Here is a 19059-nt window from a genome sequence, read left to right as displayed (position 1 = left end):
CAACCACCAATCTGTTCTGAGTTCCTTTTTTTTTCAGATTCTAATGAGTTGGCCAAAAAGTTCATCTAAGTTTTTCCATAGGTGTTACAGAAAAACTCAGAAGAACTTCTTGGCCAACTCAGTATATGCAAAGTGTATCACACAGTGTTTGCCTTGTCCTGTCTGACTTACTCCGCTTAGCACAGTGCCTTCGTCCATCCATCTTGTTGCAAATGGCAAGATTTACTTCTTTTTTTTTAATGGCTGATTAATAGTTTATTGTGTACATGGACCACATCTTCTTCATCCATTCTTCCATCAGTGGACATCTAGGTTGTTTCCATGTCCTGGTTATTGTAAATACTGCTACAGTGAACATAGGATATCTTTTCAAGATAGTAACTTTGTTTTCTTCAGATCAATACATAGAAGCAGAATTGTTGGATGATATGGTGGTTCCATTTTTTAATTTGTTGAGGAACCTCCATACTGCTTTCCATCGTGGTGGCACCAATTTACATTCCCACCAACAGTGCACAAGGGTTTCTTTCCCAATAAGCATATAAGAAATGACTTTGCTACTAATATCAAGCAGAATCAATTCTTGTTGCTGGCAATTAAGGACCTTGATATATGAGTCTTTTCCTGAGGATAAGAGACTCAGAAACATCTAGGCTCTAGTCACACCTGGGAAGCTGATGGCACAGTCATGAGAGAAGCCTGTCAGTACAGGACTCATGTGGGTTGTGGTGCCTCTTGGAAAGAGAACTTAAGCTCTGTTCTCTGCTGGCCTTCATCTGCATCTTGTGTAACAGACCTATGGAATGGCCACAAGTAAACCTCTGTTCAGGAGGGCTAAGGACCCTGTGATGGTTCATTTTATGTGCCAACTTGACCGGACCACCGGGCACCCAGACGTTTGGTTAAGTTGTATTCTGAGTGTGTCTATGAGGGTGGTTGGGATATGATTACCATCTCAGGAGACTGAATATAGCAGATGGCACACCCCAGGGTGGGTAGGCCACATCCAGTTCAGTGGGGGCCTGAAAAGAACAAAAGGCTGAGCAAGATAGAATTTGTTCTCTCTCTGATGGTGAACACAGTTTTATTCTACATTTGGACTCAGATGGAACTCACACCATTGACTCTCCTGGTTTTTAGGCCTTCAGACTACATCTCTTGGGACTTCTCAGCCTCCATAATCATGTGAGCCAGTTTCTTAATAATGAATGAATGAATGGTCTGTTTGTTCTTCTTCCCTGGAGAACTTTGACAATTACAGACCCTCTTGAGAGAGAAATGATCCTAGGTGAATAAGGAAATGTACTTGATCTAGTAAGGAAAGGAAGGGCAATTCTTTTTTTTAATGTAACATTTATTTATTTATCTAGCTGTGCTGGGTCTTAGCTGTGGCCTGTGGGATATAGTTCCCTGACCAGGGATCAAACCCAGGTCCCCTGCATTGGAAGCACAGAGTGCTTAGCCACTGGATCACCAGGGAAGTCCCAGAAGGACAATTCTTTAAGAAGAATTATTACACTTAACCAGGATCTCCTTGACTTTGGACAACTACAGATCACTTAATGAGCCAAATTTTAGGTTATTTCTAAAGACAGCCATCATAATTTTAATAATAAGAACTAGATCTTTAAAATCAATAAAGCTTATTTCATATCAATTGGAGGATTGGAGAGTCTGAAATATTTAATTCTTTGACTTGATGACAAAGCTTGTGTCACCAGATTCCACACTGACTTGGTTTCTCCTCTCTACTTTTTTCTACCTAATTATAAAACTCTAAGTACCAATTATAAGTTATTGAGAATGGCAGGAAGAGTTTGGCTCTGAGATAATGCTAGGTATTTGGGTTGAACAGGGACACGGAAATCATGAAGAGATGACTCACTGCAGACTTCTTTCAGCTTTGCATCAGATGCTCTGTCAATACGCACATCACACTCAAAGCTGCAGAAATGACTCTCACTCAGGAATTGGTGCTGAATGGATTTAGAAAGTAGCTTGTCATGCTCCAGTGCAGCCCTTGGAGGTAATTTTAAAATATGGCCAATAATACATCATTGATTTCTTTCTCCCTGAGAAAAAAAAATCAGCAAGTGCTGGAGAAAAAGACAGACTTTCTGCAACTGAGCTATTTGCATCACGGAGAAGTTCTGGTATTTTATCTTCGGTATTAAAATTCATGATTGTTCCGCCCTGAGGCAGTGGGCTCAGGCTCTCAAGACAATAAACACAATGCTGAAATACACAATTGAGCAAAAACACTTGAAGTCCTAGAAATGCAGTTTATGACATTTTATCAGTGTCATAGAGAGATGTTTTTATTTCCTTCCTAACTTCAAAACTTGAGAACTGTGTTCTCTGTGACAGCTAGGGTACTTCAGGGTGGAAGAAGTCTGGTACTTGGTGCCCATTTCTTGACATCCTGCATTAAAAAAAAATAGGCTGCCACTGGGTACAATCTGGATGGATTCACAATTTTCACAATTTCTATTAACCTTAAATCAAGATCAAGATGTGTTTGAAAATGTAGGCGTTATTATTATTTAGGTATGATGAGGCCAACAGATCAGGAGAAGATTGCCATTGAAAAAATAGATTTGTTAAACAGAAACAGACTTAGAGAACAAATTTATGGTTACCAGAGGGGGAGGGATAGATTGGGAATTTGGGATCAACCAGTATACACTGCTATATTTAAAATAGATAACCAGGAACTTCCCTGGTGGTCCAGCAGATAAGAACCCATCTTCCAGGGCAGGGGATAAGGATTCGATCCCTGGTCAGGGAACTGAGATGCTGAGGTGTGCAACTAGCTTGCATGCCCAAGCACTCTGAGTCCATGCACCAACTAGAAAGAAGCCTGTATGCCACAGTGAAGACTCAATGCAGCCAAGTAAATATTAAAAAATAGACAACCATCAAGGACTCATTGTAAAATAATGTTTTTGAAAAATAAAAAACAGGTTTTTTATATAGATCCCAAGAAGTAAGGGCACACCACACCAATGCCGGGGGTGGGGCGTGGGGCGGGTGGGCAGGCAGCACATGAGGAAGCCCCAGGGTTGGTTACAAGGCAGAGGGAAAAGCCTCTGAGCAAGAGCCTTTATTGCGGTTCCCATGGAAAGGAATAGGTAAGGCAGGGCAAAGCAACCAGGTCTTTTGGTTGTTGTTCAGTTGTTAAGTCCTGTCTGACTCTTTGCAATCTCATGGACTGCAGCACGCCAGGCTCCCCTGTCCTTCACTATCTCTCAGAGTTTGCTCAGATTGATGTCCATTGTGTCAGTGATGCTATCTAACCAGGTTTAGGAGTGGCTAAATAAATATTTCAGCAGGCCCTGGGGCAGAGCACGGGTCTCTACTTCCTGCTATGTTGTGTTGGAGGTTTTGGTGCTGATGGATGGTGGCCTGGAGTGTGAGAGCCTGACAAAGAAGGTTTTTGGGGGTGTGTTAGTTGCTCAGTCGTGTCCGACTCTTTGCAACCCCATGGACTGTAGCCCACCAGGCTCCTCTGTCCATGGGATTCTCCAGGCAAGAATACTGGAGTGGGCTGCCATTCTCTTCTCCAGGGGATCTTCCCGACCCAGGGATCGAACCTGGGTCTCCTGCATTGCAGGCGGATTCTTTGCCGTCTGAGCTACCAAGGGCTCTGAATTGGCTGGTGTGCATATGAGAGGCAATTCTGGTGATTTTCACTTACTTTCTCTAGGAATTAGCTATCCTGGGAAAAGCAGTCCCTCCAGTGTCAGCAAGGCCCCAGATGTCAAAGTGTCAGCATACAGACAATAAAAGACACGCTGAAGGCGTAGGTACTGTTGTGTACTGTTGACCAACAACTGTTCTCAGTAAACAGACCAGTGTGAACATGTGCATGACATTACAGAGGACTTTTCTTCTTTTAATTCCAGATATAATCTCTATGCTTTCATTTTCTTTTTAAAAAATTTTCTTCTTGGTGTACAGTTGATCTACAACTGTCCAGTCCCAAGATCACAGACAAAGATCAATTGAACAAAATCCAATTTCTAATTTATCATCACACTGCTTCTTTGCACTCCTCTTTTGACAAACAGCATGGTTTTGCTTTTTCTAGCATATAGAGTCACATACTACATTGGACTTGCAGGGTTTATACTGTTTTCACCTCTATTTTTAGGCTTCAATGAACCACTCCCAAACAACATCGCGTTAATTTGTGCTGTACGGCAAAGTGAATTGGTAATACATATACATGCATCCTTTCTTTTTAAGATTCTTTTCTCACATAGGTCATCACAGAGCATTGACTAGGGTTTCCTGTGCTATACAGTAGGTCCTTATTAGTTATTTTTTTAACTTTTTAACTTTTTTGTTTTATATTAGGGTATAGTTGATTAGCAATGTTATGATAGTTTCAGGTGAAGGGCAAAGGGACTCAGCCATATATATACATGTATCCATTCTCTCCCAAACGCCTCTCCCATTCAGACTGCCACACAGCACTGAGCAGAGTCTCTGTGCTATACAGAAGGACCTTATTAGTTACCCATTTTATATATAGTTGTGTGTATATGTCAATCCCAGTTTCCCAGTTTATCTCCCCCTGCTTGCCCATTGGTAGGACTGACGTTGAAGCTGAAACTCCAATACTTCGGCCACCTGATGCAAAGAGGTGACTCATTTGCAAAAACCCTGATGCTGGGAAAGATTGAGGGCAGGAGGAGAAGGGGACGACAGAGGATGAGATGGTTGGATGGCATCACCGACTCAGTGGACATAAGTTTGGGTGGATTCTGGGAGTTGATGATGGACAGGGAGGCCTGGTGTGCTGCAGCTCATGGAGTCACAGAGTCGGACACAACTGAGAGACTGAAATGAGCTGAACTGAACCTTCATCCCCAGGTAACAATAAGTTTGTTTTCTACATCTGGAATGCCCCTTCTTGCTTTCCAAATAGCTACATATATTTAGAGGAGGTCCCAACACTCATTTTCTAGTCTACACCATCACTCGTGAACTAACTAATCAGCAGCTATGTGAAAAAATCTCTTCTGCAACACGTGCTTTTTTAAGTGAGAAACAAGACAGCAAGTCTCCAAGCACTTCTCTCTCATGTATGTAACACACGTATTCCAAGAGCTATTTCACTCGCTCTACATCAGTAGTCTCGTCCAACTATACGTGATGGTAATTGTGCTTTCATACTGCCTGTGATATCCAACAGCATCGTTTTTTAACCGCATCATTTTTTAAATGAATTTTTCAATAACTCGTTATGCTTTCTCTCCAAGCACATTAGTCATCACATTTGGCTGGTTTTATACATTTCCCTTCAATAGCATAAATAACACCTCATTTTGCTTGGAGGATTGCAGTTCTAGGTGATGCCTCGAGTTTTGGGTTTCCTTCTACCTTCAACGATAAAATTAATCAGGTGGAGGTTTACTAAAGAGGCTTCTATGCTTCATTTGCAAGAACTTTGATGGCTCTATATCACTACTCGACAAAGTTTCAAACAACATATTAGGGGGAAGTAGATGACCAATTGAACAAAATCCAATTTCTAATTTATCATCACACTGTTTCTTTGCACTCCTCTTTTGACAAACAGCATGGTTTTGCTTTTTCTAGCATATAGAATCACATACTACATTGGACTTGCAGGGTGTATACAGTTTTCGCCTCTATTTTTAGGCTTCAATGAACCCCAAGCCATCGATCTTTCTTTGTAAACTAGAGAAATACTATGACACATTTTAAGCTAGAAATATTCTCTTAAATATTGCTTTCACTGTTTCCAACCAGCTTTGATATAAAATATTCTGTTCTCCATTTCACTGGTTTTCTTGGCATTACAATATAAAAATTAACTATGATGAATGCAAAATCCAATAAATGTATACAATAATCCAAGGGCTTTCCAGGTGGTTCAGTGGTAAATAAAATCTGCCTGCCAGTGCAGGAGATGCAGTTTCAGTCTCTGGGTTAGGAAGGTCCCCCGGAGAAGGAAATGGCAACCCGCCCTAGTGTTTTTGCCGGGAAAATCCCACGGACAGAGGAGCCTGGTGGGCTACAGTCTATGATGTCACAAAGAGTTGGACACGACTGAGCAACTCTCACTTTCGCCTACTTGCATCACTTAATGAACGTCATAACACTGGGCTCCTGCAGGCAGTGGGGAGCTGGCTGCTTCAGAAGGAACTGCTTCCTCTGTAGGTCAGACCCACAGGGGCTGGTGACCTGGGACTTCTCAACTGAAGCACCTGAAGAGGCACCCAAACTCTCAGGAACTACAGGATGAAGAGTCCTGTCCCAAGATCACAGAGAGCAGTTCAACCCAGCAGGGACATTCTCCCTGAGGGCGACCAGGTTCCTTGAAACCAACAGTCCTTCTGATTAGTGTGTGCTGGCTTAGCCTTTGCCAGACAGTCTGGCTTCCTCTTAGGTCCTTTGACTTTCCTTGGTAATTCCAATAATGGTACCCAAATTCAACCCTCAACCAACCAACACCCACTCAAATTCCAGCGTGTTTGAGAGTCTCTTCCCAGGCACCAGCAGTGAACCATCCTTTTCTTACGAGCTGATGATCCTAGCAGAAAGAAGGGGACAGGGCATCATTAAAGTGGGCTCCAGCCAACATCTTATCAGAATCCTCAGCATGCATTCCATCTTTACACACACACACAAATCATATCTGTTTAGAACATTTCATGATTCTTCACCAGCCCAAGTGCAAACTCAGTGGTGGTGTTTCCAGTTTTCTTCCACCACTGACAGAAGGACAGGCCACAGCTGAAGAGGGTGGAACTGCTTGTGGTTCCAACATCACTGGGCACTGCCCTCCTGTGTGCTCCTGCTGGGGCTGCTACATCCCTCTTCCAGGCTTTCTCCCCGCCCCCAGTATTTTTGTATTTATTTGGCTATGCTGGGTCTTAGTTGTAACACGTGGGATCTAGGTCCCTGACCAGGGATCGAACCCCGGCCCCTGCATTGGGAGCACAAAGTCTTAGCCAATGGACCACCAGGGAAATCCTCAAGTTTCTTCTACATCAAGATTAGTTTAGGTGTCACCTTCAAGAAGCTAAACGCTCAGGTTGGGTTGAAAGCCACACTCCCACAATACTTTATACCTGCCTCACTCTTAATGTTTATCACACATTATGTGGAACTTCTGTTGTGTTGTCTCCTCCTAAGCTGTTAGCCCCTCAAGGTAGAGGACTTTGTCTTATTCATTTGTGTATCATTGATGTCTGGCATGGTGTTGGCCACATGGTATATCTACAAAATATTATTTTTTGACTTATATTGAACATACATCACAGTGTCCAGCTAGACTGAAATGTCTGTTTTTCCATCCACCCACAAATGTTCCATGATTACTGCTACAGATTGAATGTTTGCGTGCCCCCAAAAAATGTATATTTAAAACCTAACCCTCAATAAACAAATTTATAAAAAATAAATGGATAAAAAATTTTAAATAACTAAATAAAATGTAAAAAACAAACAAACAAAAAAAAAACCACCTAACCCTCAACGTGATGGTCTTAGGTTCAGGATGGTCTCTGAGAGGTGCTTAGGTCATGAGAGTGGAGCATCCATGAATGGGGTTAGTGCCCTTACAAAAAGACTCCAGAGAGCACCCTCACTCTTCTGCCATGTGAGGACACAAGAATAAATGGTTTCTGATGAACTCATAAACCACCTCTCACCAGACATGAAATCTGCTGGCACCTTGATCTTGGACTTCCAACCTCCAGAACTGAGAGAAATAAATTTCTGTTGTGGATAAGCCACTCAACCTATGGTCTTCTGTTACAGCAACCCCAAAGGACTAAGACAAGCAACTAAATCGCAGTAATGTGCAATTCACATGATTATAAAGAATTTTCCTTTTTTTTTTTTTTAACATGTAACATTGGATTTCAAGAGCCATCTGAGATTAGACTATTAACCAGGTTTCTGCAGATGAACATCTCTGCCGAAACAACACCATTCTGTTTCTCTGATACTTGAAACTCCTGCTCACCTAGATCAGAAGCACTCATTCACATTGCCAAGGTCACAGGATTCTACAACAAACCATGTGACGCAGCCAACATGTGTGGTCAGCACTGAGAGATTCTCACCCTGGCGGAGGACCTGACTGCTTTGCTGGAAGGACTCCTTCAACCAGACCACAGAGTCAGTTTCCCCCTGAATTGCCCACATTTCCAGTGCACGGTGATTTATTCTTTCTGCAAACCCTTTTTATCCAGCCTGATTACCAACTGCCACGTCACCACCACATGATTCCCATGACCCACTTTCTATAGGGTATTAGACTCAGCCCCAAATCAGATTGTTCAGTCATGCTCAGGTGAAAATAACTTGGGAAAAAACTTCTGAAAACCAACACTCATTCTTAAGTTTGAAGGAAAGGAGAGAAAGTAAACAAGAGAGAGGGGAGGAGAGACAGAGGAAGGAGGGAGGAAGGAAAAGAGGGAGGGAGCAAGAGAGGGAGTGAAGGAGGAAAGAAGTGATAGAGAAAAGCAGCATGGACTACCTTTTAAAACTTAACCAAGGGCTTCCCTGATGGTCCAGTGGTTAGAAATCCAGCTTGCAATGCAAGGGACACCGGTTCGATCCCTAGTCCAAGAAGATCCCACAGGCCACAGAGCGGCTAAGCCCATGTGCCACACCTACTGAGCCCACAAGCTGCAACTACTGAGGCCTGCACACCTAGAGCCTGTGCTCCACCACAAAGAGTAGCCCCTGCTCGCTGCTGCTAGAGAAAGCACGTGCATAGCAACAAAGACCCAGTACAGTCCAAAATAAATAAATAAATCTTAAAAAAAAAAGAGGGTGAATTTTTGCACCCACATGACAACAAGCCACCGTGTGATCACCTACTTTCCCAAAAGATAAGAATTTGCCCAGAATTAGCAACAGGGATGCAGAGATGCCATCAGTGCAGGCCATTGTCTGGGAACACAAGCTTGAACCAACCACTCTGCTCTTTTAGAAAGCCTTGCTAAGAGACGTGATATTTAAGGAGGGCCTAGAGCCATCCACTTCCAATCCAAACCCTCCCTATTATTCAGGTAAAACCACCGAAAGTCTTCCTACTGTAGGCCCCCAATAGTCTGAGGTACAGAATCATCTTCACTGAAGATCCTTTTAAATGTTTTAACATCAATTTTCATTGAATATCACTACAGAAACAGAGACTTCCCTAGTAACTCAACTGGTAAAGAATCTGCCTGCAATGCAGGAGACCCTGGTTTGATTCCTGGGTTGGGAAGATGCCCTGGAGAAGGGTAGGTTACCCACTCCAGTATTCTTGGGCTTCCCTGGTGGCTCAGGCAGTAAAGAATCCGCCTGCAATGCGGGAGATCTGGATTGGATCCCTGGGTTGAGAAGATCTCCCGGAGAAGGGAAGGGCAATCCCCTCTTGCATGGAGAATCCCCATGGACAGAGGAGCCTGGCGGGCTACAGTTCATGGGCTGACAAAAGGTTGCAAGACAGAGCTACTAAGCACAGCACAGAGACAGTATATGAAATGTGATTCTGTTTTTGTTTAAAAATCTCATTATTAAGTAAATGATTCAACCTTCCTGAAAATAAGGACAATAGCAATTGAAAAAAAAAAAAGAAAAAAACCTTGGTGAAAGAAAGCCTGAGAAACACAATCCAGAGGAGACTAGGGAGACCAGAAGACTAAATTCATGATTCAGTCCTGGTTATATCAATACCTGGGTACCAATACTGAATCTTGGATGAGAGAAAGGATAGTGGGAAAACTGGTGAAATGTGCATAAAGCTGGAGTCTAATGGATACTTAAGTACCTAGGTTAATTCAGTTTTGGCAAATGTAGTAGAGGAAATTAAGAGGAGAGTCTGTAGGAATATTGTACTGTTGTTGAAACTTTCCTGTAAATCTAAAGTTATTCCAAAATAAAAAATTTATTTAGGGGAACAAAAGCATGCCTGAGAAGCTTAGAATCAAGAAAAAATACAACTCCTAAGAGAGTCTTCCATGCATTCCTCATTTTTTTTTTTTTTAACAATAAGTTCCCTTAACTTACTGTCCTTATTTTTATGCTTGCTGTTTAGAAGCTCAGAGCCAAATTCCATGCTGGATCACATCAACTTCTTTAACCCTTAGAGTTCTCATCTGTGTTTCCTCATCATTCCTGATCCTAATTTCCCACTGCAGGTAGGAACAGAGCCTAACCTTGCTGCATTTCTGCTATTATTGTCTAATCCTTTCAGGAAGGAGGTTCCACATTAATTATATATGTGAAAATTGTCCAAAAGCACAGAAGCAAGATAGTGATGGCTCAGAAAGTCATAGGTTATGGTGAATGGCTTCTTTAGGCAGAAAGATGACTCAGGGGAGAAACAATGATTGTCTTCAAATAACTGAAAGATTGCCCTTGAGAAAGCAGGAGAGACTTTCTTCCGTGTTTCACCAAAAGGCCAAACCCCAGCCAAGGGTAGCTCATCACCAGAGGCAGAGTTGAGTTGAGGAACTCAAAGTCAGGAAGAACTAACAAAGCTGACCAATGGGGAAGCAGTTACTCCCCCCAACCTAGAGACACTTAAGGCATAGCTAGATTATTTCAACACGATCCTCTCTTTTAAAAATGCTATTAAGGGACTTCCCTGATGGTCTACCGACTTAAGACTCCAAGCTCCCAATGCAGGGGGCCTGAGTTCCATTCCTGGTCAGGGAACTAGATCTTACACACCACAACTAAAGATTCTGTGTGCCACAACTAAGACCCAATGAGCCAAATAAATAATTCACTTAAATTAAAAAAAATGCTATTAAAATACAATGAGTCTGAATAGAAACATGCATATGTATGGCTGAGTCCACTTGCTGTTCACCTGGAATTACCACAACATTGTTTGTTAATTGGCTATGTGCTGTGCTTACTCATGCAGTCGTGTCCAATTCTTGGCAACTGCATGGACTGTTGCCCACTAGACTCCTCTGTCCACGCAGATTCTCCAGGCAAGAATACTGGAGTGGGTTGCCATGCTCTCCTCCAGGGGATCTTCCCAACCCAGGGATCAAACGTTATAGGCGGATTCTTTACCATCTGAGCCACCAGGGAAGCCCAAGAATACTGGCGTGAGTAGCCTGTCCCTTCTCCAGGGGATCTTCCCAACCCAGGAATCGAACTGGGGTCTCCTGCATTGCAGGCAGATTCTTTACCAGCTAAGCTGCCAGGGAAACCCTAATCAGCTATACCCCAATACAAAATAAAAAGTTAAAAATAAATGAATAAAATGGATTTTTAAAAAATGCAGTAAGACTGATTCAACAGGTAGCAAGACTCTAGTCTAGAGCATCTGTGAGGAATTCCATCATTGAAGCGGTTCAGCTAGGAGATCTGAACGTTTCTTTCAGCCGCATATTTTGTGTAGTTCATACTCCAGTTGTGGATATGGAATGAATAAACATAACAGCAGTGTGTGATATTCATTAAATGCTTACTGTGCTTTGGGACCTGTGGGGTGTGCTTCACAGCCATTATCTCTTGGAATCTTCCAGCAACTCTCCCAGCTGACCCATCAGGAGAGTTTATGCTCCCCCCAGTGACACTGCTTTTCACACTGCTCTTGTTCCCAGTGGCAGTGTTGGTAAGCTGGCTGCGATGTGATACCCCAAAGGCAGAGTCTAGGAAAGCTACTTGTATCTTTTTAGAAAAAGGTATGGGTGACTGAGTCAGGGGACCCATTTAGTCAACAGCTACGGCCTTGACAATCAATTTAATGATGTATTGTGCTAAGTCACTTCAGGGCTTCCCTGATAGCTCAGTTGGTAAAGAATCTGCCTGCAACGCAGGAGACCCTAGTTTAATTCCTGGGTTGGGAAGATGTGCTGGAGAAGGGATAGGCTACCCACTCCAATGTTCTTGGGCTTCTCTGGTAGTTCAACTGATAAAGAATCCACCTGCAATGCAGGAGACCTGGGATCAATCCCTGGGTTGGGAAGATCCCCGGGAGAAGGGAAAGGCTACCCACTCCAGTATTCTGGCCTGGAGAATTCCATGAACTGTAGAGTCCATGGGGTCGCAAAGAGTCGGACATGACTGAGCAACTTTCACTTTCAAGTGCCTTCAGTCATGTCCAGTTCTGTGTGACCCTATGGACTGTAGCCCACCAGGCAGCTCTGTCCAGTGGATTCTCCAGGCAAGAATGCCATGCCCTCTTCCAGGGAATATTCCCAACCCAGGGATCAAACCCACATCTCTTTATGTCTCCTGCATTGGCAGGCGGTTCTTTACCATTAGTGCCACCTGGGAAGCCCCAGTAATGTATTGAGAAGATGGCAAGTCTATCTGTTCAGGAAGAAAATCTCCTTTTCTCAGCACCCCTAGCTTCAAGCAGAACATCCTTAAATGAATGCTGTGTTATATGTATAAAATGGCACCTACTAGGTGTGTGACCTTGGGCCAGTCACTTAACTTCTGTCCACCTCTCACTCACTCTAGTGGGTCAGGCAAATATTTTTGAGAATCCTTATTGCTAACATTTAGTGGTAAAGAACCTGCCTGTTAGTGCAGGAGATGTGGGTTGGATCCCTGGGTCGGGAAGATCCTAGAGGAGGGCATGTCAACCCACTCTGGTATTCTTGCTTGGAGAATCCCACCGACAGAGGAGTCTGGTGGGCTACAGTTCATGGGGTCACAAAGAGTCAGACCCTACTGAAGTGGCTTAGAATGCACTTTGCTAACATTACAGATAACCGGTATTTTAAACAACATCCAAAAATCGAGTAATGAGCGAAGGATCATCTCAGTTCTTCATCTTGCGGTTTAAACTTTTTTATAAAGTACTCATTTGCCAGTGATTTTATTTTTAGCCTCAGTACCTCTTGGGAAGTAACTACTGAGCTCCGTTTTTAACATCTGCAAAATGGGGACATGAGCCCAATGACTCAACCCTCCAGACTGTGGTGGATTATCATGCTGGGCTCCTGGACAACGAAAATGGTACTCTTTTGAAATCACAGCTTCTGCCACAGGAAGGAGCTAATGATATTAACTGCTATTAAGCCATCCAGAGGAACATTTGGAAGCAGAATAGCATTGGCCTTACAGAGAATAAAAAACAGGAGTTTGTGATAGGGGTCTTGTTCCTCAAGAGGAATAGCTTGTAGGAAGAGAATCAATGTTGCCCAAGGTTCAAAGGAGACAGAACCTTGTTAATAAGGTAACGTTATAACAGTTTGTAACAGTTATAAAAAATTGTCACTGAGTGTCCAGATGCCATGTGGCATATACAGATCAATCAGACACCTTCCCTGCCCTCAATTACCAGCAGTTCACAGGAAAGGCAGAAAAAGAAGCAATAAATGAAGCAAACTGGGTCACATGCAATAATAGTACTGTGCCAGCACAGAAGAGAGAATGATGGATTCAGAGCAGACCTGATAAGCATTCTGAACAAGGTGGCCTCAGAACTTGGTCTTAGGGTTGGTTAAGAATCCTATAGATGAGGTTAAAGGAAGAGGGAGGAAAAAGAAGGTTCTGACCAGGAGGGCAGGTTATACATAAAGACACGGAAGCAGCCAAATTAAAATTGTGACTTTCTAGGGGACTTCCCTTGAGGTCCAGGGGTTAAGACTTCACTTTCCAACACAGGGGTATGGGTTCAGTCCCTGGTGGAGGAGTTCAGGTCCCACATGCCTCAGCCCAAAAAGAAAAACAAAATGAAAGACAGAAGCAGTATTGAAATAAATTCAATATTTTAAAAAACTGTCTACATAAAAAAAAACTTAAAAAAACCTGTGAATTTCTATAAAATGAGGAAGAGAGGGGATACAGGACATAAAAATAAAAAAGCAAGCTGAGAGACTTCAGTGGATAAGACTCCTAGCTCCCAATACAGGAGACATGGGTTCAAGCCCTGGCAGGGGAACTAAGATCCCACATACTTCTCATACTGCCAAAGAAAATAAAAATTAAAAACAAAAACAAGGTGAAGGTCTAATGCTTGCTAAGGAAGTCAGCTGCCCTCAGAGTGGGTGGGGGGATTTGAGTTTCTCAGCCAGAGGAGAGGATTGTATTAATAACTGTGTTTTAGTAAGACTGCTCCAGAGGCACTGAAGAAGTTGTGATCTGACGCAGAGACTGAGGCAGGAAGCTCAGAAAGGAAACTCTTACAATGGTCCAAGTTCACACTGTTAAAGGGCTCAGTTAGGGCACAGCAGTGAAGTGGAAATTGCAGGTCATGGGGCTCTGCAGAATGTTCCCAGGGTTGGAGGTCCAGGTTTCTGGAAGGTATTATTGGCATTAATAAGAGCGGACCACATTTGGTTGGCACTTCAGAGTTTCCACACCACTTCCTCTTCCTTCTTCCCACCCCTGGGCCACACCCATCTTGCTCAGGGTGTCACTCCTCTACCATCCAGTCTTTCTACACTGGGGTCCATTTCCAACAGGCTCTTCGAATCACATGCCAAATGCATTTTCCCACTGGCTCCAGAACCGAAAGTGGTTCCCAGTTTGACCCATGCCCCCTTCCAAAGTCCCTGGCTTCCCCTTTACCTTCCATCTCTTCTCAGGGGAGTCGGGGGGCAGAATATTTTAAGACACAGACACCTCAGTCTCCTGGAATTTTGACCACCAAGAAGACTCGCAGGTCGTGGGATGACCTGCCATCCTTCGAGCCAGCAATCTGCCAAGATTTCATCAACTAGAGAAAGGAGGCTATTCAGCCATGCAGAGAAAGATAAATACTGTAGATAACTGGATAAAGCACTTGTAATCGCTCAATGGCCCAGCCATCTTTTAATTACCTTGGGAAGAAGAGATAAGAATAATGGAAATTTACAGATAATCCATCAGCTGCAAAAAGCCTTCCACATCAAATGTGCAATTTAAGTTGAAGCTTACAAGACACAAAAGAGGCCAGGGAAGTGTTTTTGGGAAGGAAGTAAAAAAAAAAACAAAAAACAGGAAAGACACAAAAACGTTCTCCACAAATGCTAGGCACACCATAGTTATTACCCCAAACTCTGCATGCTCTTTCCCATTAACCAAAAGGCTAAAGCTTTTCCAATGCTGACAAGTGGCATCGGATCACTCCCTAGGGATTCTCTGTTCTTTAGCCACTTAACAGTCACAATAAATTTTCCTGTAGAGCCATTTAAAACATTATTCTCCAGGGGGTATTCTAGTTTACCTTGAAGAGCCTGCGGCATATATCCCAACCCAACAGCAAAAAGGCTTAAAACTCAACCCACTCTAAGAGGCAGAAAAGCCTGCCCAGCCCGGGTAACTTTGTGAGCCAGGATGGCGGCTGGTTCCAACTCTATTTCAGGAAATTCACTGTTACACACAAGAAAGGTCAGTCCAGGAAAGGGAAAAAGACATGCCTGTGGTCACCCAAACATTAGTGGCAGAATCCGCTCCAGGTCTGGGTCCTTTAAATCTGAGACCACACTTAATTTAAAATAGAAAACTTCGGGACTTCCCTGGTGGTCCAGTGGTTAAGACCCTGCCTTCCAATGCAAGGGACATGGGTTCTATCCCTGGTTGGGGAAATAAGATCCCACATGCCACAGAGCAACTAAGCCTGCGCACTGCAACTAGGGAAGCCTGCGAGCCACAGCAAAGACCTGGTGCAACCGAAATTTTAAAAATAAATAAGTAAAATAGAAATTTTCTTCCTGTTTGTCTGTCCCTACTGCAACAGTCTGGGATGGACATGAGATATGCACCCCCCAACTTCCTTTCAGGAAGAACTGTGGCCCAGGTGTGGGATGCAAGGTCAAAACATGGCCATCAGCTCTCAGCTCCTTCGGGGTCTGCCTCCAGTGTACACGCCTGTGTCACCCAGGGTCACACACTTCCCGGGTAGCCTGCATCCACTGACTGAGGCAGGGGGTAAAGACCCAGGCATTTCTGCCCAATATGGGTAATGCAAATGGGCAATTTTTATTCCCAAGCTCTCGGCTGAGCTAATAACGAGGATTTTATCAGACCTGCATCACACTGACTTCTTCCTCTGCCTGATCTCATTTCCCTCTGGCTTCTTTCACGGATGCTGATTCCCGACACACAACTCACACCCCAGACTCCTCCTCACTACCTGCTTCTGGAGACCCTGAACTGCCCCACAGCACACCCTAGGCCATGCCACACCATTCTCCACTGTCCTCAGTTTGGTCATCCCTGACTTAGCCATCCTAATTCCAGGCTTGAACTCTAGACCACCTATTGAGACAGCCTTTCTCTCCTCACCCTGTATCCCGGTCTTCCCCTTTATCCTGAACTTCAACTCTCTCGAGCATGGTCTTCCTGCCTCCCCAACCAATGCTGCAGCAGAATAGAAGCTCAGCAGAGCTGGACAGTCTCCCCACAGGCCTGTGCCCAACAATCCAGACCCGTACAGGGGCTTCGGCTGACGTGGGATAAGCCAGGTTCCCGAAGCTGGTGGAGCAGTCACGTGAAGTATGTAAGAAGAGGCCCTCATGCCTTATCCTGGGAAATGTGGATTATTCATGTACTGATGGCTCTCTTGGCTCTCTGGTTTTGCTTTAAGAGAACTAGAAGTTTTTTAAAAACAGAGTTACCACATGACCTTGCAGTCTTACTCCTGAGCATATATCAGGAGAAAACTATAATTCAAAAAGAGACTTGCACCCTCATGTTCATAGCAGCACTATTTACAATAGCCAGGACATGGAAGAATTGAAATGTCCATCAACAAATGAACAGATAAAGAAGATTATCTGCAATATATATAATGGAAAATTACTGAGTCATAAAAAGAATGAAACAATGTCATTTGCAGCAACATGGATAGACCTAGAGATTATCATACCAAGTGAAGTAAGTCAGACAGAGAAAGATAAATATCATATGATATCACTTATATGTGGAATCTAAAAAGAAAAAAAAAAACACAAATGAACTTATTTACAAAACAGAAATAGACCTACAGACATAGAAAACAAACTTATGGTTACCAAAGGAGAAAGGAGCCTGGGGAAGGGATAAATTAGGACATTTGGTTTAACATATACACACTATTATATATTAAGTAGGTAAACAGCAAGGACCTACTGTATAGCACAGGAAACTATATTCATTATTTTATAATAACCTACAAGGGAAAAGAATCTGAATTTAAATGTCTCTGTGCATATATAAACCTGATACACTGTGCTATACATTAGAAACTAACACAACACTGTAAATGAACTATACTTAAATGAAATTTACACATTTTTTAAAGAGATAGACATTTTAAAATTAAGGCAGGATTTTGGAAATAAAAAAAGAACACCGGGCACTTGGGTTGCAGTGAAATTTGACTTTTGTGGGTAGAGTGCCCATGTCTAGTTTTCCTGAAATGGTTTTGATTTAAGCCTGCCATCACAGTACAATTGGCAAGTAGCATTACTTTTCATTCTCGAGTGTTCTGGTTTGGTGATAATGAGGTCACCCAGTGTACAGGCCATCTGACTTCAGAGCAAGTCTTTGTCTATACCCCTCCCCAGTGTTGGCCATGCTGAGAAAAAGAGATGGTGGTGCTCTGGGTGATGAGTGGAAAGAACAGGACAGACTTAGGAATGAGTGATTATGGACCAGGCACCAGCCCAGAGACTTGGATGAATTCCTTGGTCTCTTCTTGCTTTATCTGAAAAAAATGGAAGTAATAAAGTACACTCAGCCTTTTATACCTGGGTTGTTGAGAATATCAAGTAGAATAATGGATATAAAGTTGCTTTGAAACTATAAAGCCCTATTCAGACATCAAGTATGGACAAAATGCCCAACATAATAAACATTTGCTGAATGAACGAATAATTGATTGATTGAATAGCACGGGAGAGATGTTAGGTGTAATTATTATCAAGATGTGGGAATGAAACTAGCATATTTTCCTAAAAGTCAGTAGGCCTCCCATTGAGAGGCAGAGTCTAACTCCCCTACCTTTGAGTTGAGTTGGACTTAAGAGACTCACTTCTAACGAAGAAATGCTGCAGAGGTGACCTTGTGTGACTTCCAAGGTACTTTAGCCTGGCTCTTCCTCTCTTGACATGCCTGCTCTTCCATCTCAGCTACCATGATGTAAGGAAGCCCAAGTAACAATGGAGAGCCCAAGGACAGGGTTTCAACCCTCACCCCAGTTGAGGTCCAGCCTTTGAGGCTAACAAACAGCCAGCCTTTGAGACGACTCCAGCTCCAGCCACTACCCGATTACAACCTCAGGAGAGACTCCAAGTGAGAACCACCTCCTAAGCCCAGTCAACAATAAATGATCATTTTGTTTTAAACAAAAAAAAGAAAAAGAAATCAATGGGCATGTGTTCTGAAAGCAAGATGCTCCTCTTAGTACAAACTGCCTCTGAAGGACGTAAGAAAGAGTGCATTAAATGTGACTCTGGGACTCCCCTGGTGGGCCAGTGGTTAGGAATCTGCCTGCCAATGGAGGGGTCACGGGTTCAATTCCTGGTCCAGCAAGATCCCACATGCCTTAGGGCAACTAAGCCTTTGTGCCGCAACTACTGAAGCCCACACCCCTAGAACCCATGCTCCTCAACACAAGAAGCCACGCAGTGAGATGCCTGTGCACCTCAGCTGGAGGGGATCTCCCACCAGCCACAGCTAGAAAAAGGCTGCAAGCAGCAGTGGAGACCCAGCACGGCCAAAAATAAACAAACAAAAAATGTGACTGTCTAAGCAGCTAGAAATCTATGCCCTGACAATAGCCTTAGAGAAGGGTGACTCAAAACACTTAGTTTTCTTTAATAACCAATTATGACTGTCATCTCCACATTTATCTTTATCTCTGAAATTCCATTTTCAGGCACTACCACCTCTTGGGATAATGGGTCCATAAGCTTCTCACATATGAAACACTTCCAGAATTTGAAAAGCAAACGTGTGCTCCATTTCTCTACCACACTTAACCGTTTCAGAACACAATCCTATTCACTCTCAAGCTTAACTGTCCCAGACTGAGAAGTCTGGTGTTTTTTTTTTTTTTTTTTACCATATCCCCTACTGGCAAACCACCGTGGTACCTAAAACAGTCAAAGGCTGTGGAGTCAGTACAAATCCCCAGTGAAA

At 43.2% G+C, this 19059-nt stretch overlaps 1 long non-coding RNA gene across 1 annotated transcript; it reads right to left on the bottom strand.

Annotated features, from left to right (window-relative positions):
• Positions 1-4380: 4380 nt before the first annotated feature.
• LOC120861394 lies at positions 4381-18062 on the bottom strand. The gene is made up of 3 exons (XR_005720534.1): positions 18052-18062; positions 13601-13604; positions 4381-4489 (listed from the first exon to the last, which is right to left on the bottom strand). It is a non-coding gene; the product is annotated as an uncharacterized LOC120861394 (long non-coding RNA).
• Between the last annotated feature and the right edge of the window lie 997 nt (positions 18063-19059).

This window comes from Oryx dammah, unplaced genomic scaffold (assembly GCF_014754425.2).
Source record: "Oryx dammah isolate SB20612 unplaced genomic scaffold, SCBI_Odam_1.1 HiC_scaffold_1, whole genome shotgun sequence".
Lineage (NCBI taxonomy): Eukaryota > Metazoa > Chordata > Mammalia > Artiodactyla > Bovidae > Oryx > Oryx dammah.
The sequence above is the reverse complement of the archived record's forward strand: the minus strand, read 5'-3'. Positions and strand labels throughout refer to the sequence as shown.